Below are 4,473 nucleotides of genomic sequence, written 5' to 3'. Positions count from 1 at the left end.
CTCTATATTTTTCTTTTAGCTTTATGGTTTAGCAACCTCGTATATATATTTTCTTTCTGTAACTTGTGATCTTGTATTCAATATAAATCATGTTTATAAAAGTTATATTGATAAAAACCTTCCCATGAGCATCAAAACTGACCCCCATGCACTAATATTTCAAGAATGTTATAAACAAATAAAGATGATCTAACCACAAAGCAACTACATGCCAAGTAACTTAATGCAAATTGACTAAATCAACATTTAATGAAGATTTTGATTTTATTGAACTGAATACGAGGACCATGGTACTCAAGAATTACTTTATGAGACAACATTTAAAAGAAACAACCGAACAAGTTAAACACCAATACATCACCCCACAAATTATATATGATATATTAGTACAAAGGTAGTTCTAAATTTCATTTGCAATTATCTAGATTGTTAGATGAACACATGTAAAAAGGTATATTCGAAGGACTAGACCCCATGTTTACTGAAATAAAGAGACTTTTTTTGAGTTTTACTTCATTAAAAACTCAACATTGACATTAATTTCACAAGCAATTACAGTTATAAAAAGGTTATATATATATATCTAGTTGAAATCAACAAAATCAGAAGAATTCCAACAGACTCCATGGAACTCCTAGCTTTTTCTGTAGGGAAGCAATCATCGAGAATCCACACAAAAAGAAAGAGTTTCAAAGAGAAGAGAGCAAGGCTGTATATCATACGCAAATGCATCTACACACTAATTTGCTGGAGAGAACACACGGATTAACAACATTTGTTTCACTTTCAGTCAACATCCATGCTACCTACAATCATTAATCATGTATATTAGAGTTAATATGGCAACATACGTAATGGATATGTTTCTGCATTCTTACTAAGAAAAATGATATTGTAGTAATTAAGAGTCAACCATATTTTAGATTTAATTTGTGATAGTAATTAGCACTGTCAATTAATCCTCATGGTTGAAATGGCCATCACCAAAAGCACTGACGGATCCTCATTAGGGCCAGGGGCCCTGGTTTTTTTACCTATTAATACTTGTATTATAAAGGATACATTCATCTTTTTTTTTTCACTAATTTTATGGCCCCCCACATTTGATTTCTCAACTGCAAAACAACAACAAAAATCAATCTTGTTTTGTTATAACAAGAACCCAAATAAGTAACAGATTCTACGAAAATAACTGGAAAAATCAAAACCAAGTCCCAATTTTAAAAAGAGATGATCATACTATATAAATACTGGAAAAATATTCTAATTTAAATTTTATTAACACAATCTTTCCGAAAATATAAAACCTAAAAACTAAAGAAGATCACTGTTGCCGGAAAAGTTGCTCACCGAAAATCAGTGACGCCACCGAAGTCCTCGAATATGCCGGACTTCTCACTAGAAACATCGCTGCCTGCCTCGGAGTGCTCATCACTTACTCTTTCCTTCACCCTTTGTTGAAATCTGTGCCCTCCATCTCTCCCCTGTTGGCCCCTTCCATTCGCCGAAAAGCTACTACGAGTCTCCGACGTATCCTCTTCTCTTCTATTGTCATGACCTCCGGTCTCTCCGTTCTCATTTCTGGCAGATTTGTAAGCTATTTCTTTTTCTCACTCGCTTTATTTTTCTATACGGGATTATAAAAAGTATTGGAATTTGAAAAGGACAGAGGTAAAATTAAAAGTTTGAAACCTATAAAAGTGAAAAGGTTGCAACAAGTATAATATTTATTGTTATTATTTGTTAGTTTTTGAAGTTTTTTAAATTGAAGACTCTTAATGAAATTTGTTAATTGTCCTTAGAGTATAAGTATGAATTTTGTAAAATAGTTAGTTAAAAGATAATTTTACAAGAGTTCAAAAATTAAAACATCTAAAGTTTTCATTTTGATGATAAATATAACAATATTCCATATTAGTATTTTTATTGAAATTTTGATGATTGTTAACTTTGAATAATATTAAACTTGTTTATATGATTTTCGTTTGAAGTTTTGGACTCGGCCCCCTAATCCTAGGGCACATGTTCTGCCCTGACCAAAAGGCTTATTTCATAGTGGTATAAGAGATGGAAAAAATGTCATTCTCTAAAATGACTCAAAATTGGTTGAAAGTTCAAATTTCTTTTGAGACATTGGTTTACTTTAGATTAGATTATCTAGAAGTCACTCAAACAAAAGTTGAAATTATTAGTGTATGTTAGCCAATATTATTTAGCCCGTTGTATTTGTGTAGATAGATGTAATGTCCCGAAAATAGTAATAAAAATTTTCATTTAAAAGTCAATCAACTCATTCATTAATTGTTCAAAACCCATACGAAGTCATAGTATTAAAACATCATAGTACAAATTATTTCAAATGCAAAAACCATGAGGGGAGGATGATGTGTCATCACATTTGGCCTTTCCCTTTCCAATCAGAAGTACCTGAAACCATAAACATAAACTGTAAGCATAAAGCTTAGTGAGGTCCCCAAAATACCACATACACAAACATACAAGTGTCATGGGCTACCTCATGGTCTTTCCTTGCAATGTCGAGGGCCAAATCTCGGTCTTACATACGGGTGTCATGGGCTACCCCCATGGACTTTCCTTGCAATGTCGAGGGCCAAATACCGGTCTTACATACAAGTGTCAGGGGCCAGATCTTGGGCTTTCATACAATTTCTAAGGGCAAGATCCTGGTCTTTCATGCAATTATAACAAAGACAACTAGCATACAACATAGCAAGTAATTGGCCTATATTGATGCCTTCGACCCTTGGATATATTGAGAAAACTCACCTCACGGACATATAAGCAAACTGAATAGCACGCCGCTCTGAGATCAACTCTACCAATCACCTTAATAAATTCAATAACACAAACTCAACTTATAGGCCAAAATACCTAAAATACCCCAAGGTCAAACCCTAGAAAATCCGGTCAAAGCCAACCGAGTAAACCGGGTTGACTCAGTCGGTACGCGAAACCTACTTCGCAGTTAACCGAGGATCTAGGAGTTGACCTCGTACGTGTAGCGTACCCCTCGGTACGCCCAACGTACACGACTGCTCACCACCCCTCTTATTAAGTGCTTAATTCCTAACCATAGAGTTTCCAACTTTATGGTTTAGCATGGCTATAAAGACCTTAACTCCAAAAACCCTAGTCTCTTAACCTATTAAGACAATCTAGCACTTGCATGGAGAGAAACTAATGACCAAAAACCCAACTTTATGACTTAACACCCCTCAAGACCTCTGAAAGGACAACTCAAATGCCTTGGAGTACCTTCTACTCACAAAGACCAAGTTTGGGACAAAAAGGGGAACAACTTTGAACTAAAACTAAATCCATAAGATTTTTACACCGAGGTTGAAGCTTTTTACCTCCACAAGGTGCACAAGAGGAGCAAGATGTTTGATCCAAAGCCCTGAGTTAAACGCCTCCACCTCAATGTTGTTCCTTCTACTACAAAAGCTCAAAATGGCGCCAAAAATGGACCTACAAACTTCACAATGAACTAACATTCTTTAGGATTTTGAAATGAGGAAGGAGGCTCGAGATAAGATGGTGCACGTGGCCATAAATGTGTTTAAATAGGGTCCAAACCCTAAAATTTTGGGTTTGCACCATGGTTGTGTACGCCCTGCGTACCAGCATACGCGCAACGTACTAATGCGAACACGGGTATGCCCTATGTACGAAGGTGTACGTCTTGCGTACTCCATATGACTCTGAAATTACAAAATTGCCAATGGGGACCAAACCTGCAAATAAAGCACAAATTAAGGGTTACAACGAATAACTAGATAATTAGATGTTACAACTCTCCCCCACTTAAACTAGACTTCGTCTTTGAAGTCTGCTGGTACGAATAATTCAGGGTAGTGCTCTCGTATTTCCGCCTCAGGCTCCCATGTCCGTTCAAAACCCTTTCGACGTTGCCACTAGACCTTGACCAGTGACACTTTCTTGTTTCGCAAAGCCTTCTTCTTTCGGTCTAAGATTGCTACCGGCCTCTCCACATAATTCAGGTGATCATCGACCAGAATATCATCTAGAGGAACAACTGGGGACTCATTAGCCACACACTTACGAATATGAGACACATGTAAGGTGTTATGGATCTAGCTGAACTCATCAAGCAAATCCAGCCGGTATGCAACCTTGCCCACCCGGGCTAAAATCTTGAAAGGTCCAATGAATCTGGGGCCCTGCTTGCCCCGTTTTCGAAATCGATTGACACGTTTCTAAGGTGACACCTTCAGAAGCACTAAGTCTCCTACCTAGAACTCTAGGCCCAAACATCGCCGATAAGCATAACTCTTTTGTCGGCTCTACGCAACTTGCAACCTATCGCACACCTGTTGCATCAACTCTGTAGTCTTGTGTACAACTCTTTTACTCCCCGTGACTCGACGCCCGACCTCCCCTCGGCAAACAAGGTTCATGCACATACTTTCATACATCATCTCAAAAAGGTGT

The 4,473-nt window shown here is 37.3% G+C and overlaps 1 long non-coding RNA gene across 1 annotated transcript; it reads right to left on the bottom strand.

Moving 5' to 3' along the window:
- Positions 1–477: 477 nt before the first annotated feature.
- Positions 478–1,638, bottom strand: LOC122196963 (uncharacterized). Its single transcript, XR_006189710.1, has 2 exons — positions 1,351–1,638; positions 478–1,115 (listed from the first exon to the last, which is right to left on the bottom strand). It is a non-coding gene; the product is annotated as an uncharacterized LOC122196963 (long non-coding RNA).
- Between the last annotated feature and the right edge of the window lie 2,835 nt (positions 1,639–4,473).

This window comes from Lactuca sativa, chromosome 3 (assembly GCF_002870075.4).
Source record: "Lactuca sativa cultivar Salinas chromosome 3, Lsat_Salinas_v11, whole genome shotgun sequence".
NCBI lineage: Eukaryota > Viridiplantae > Streptophyta > Magnoliopsida > Asterales > Asteraceae > Lactuca > Lactuca sativa.
The sequence above is the reverse complement of the archived record's forward strand: the minus strand, read 5'-3'. Positions and strand labels throughout refer to the sequence as shown.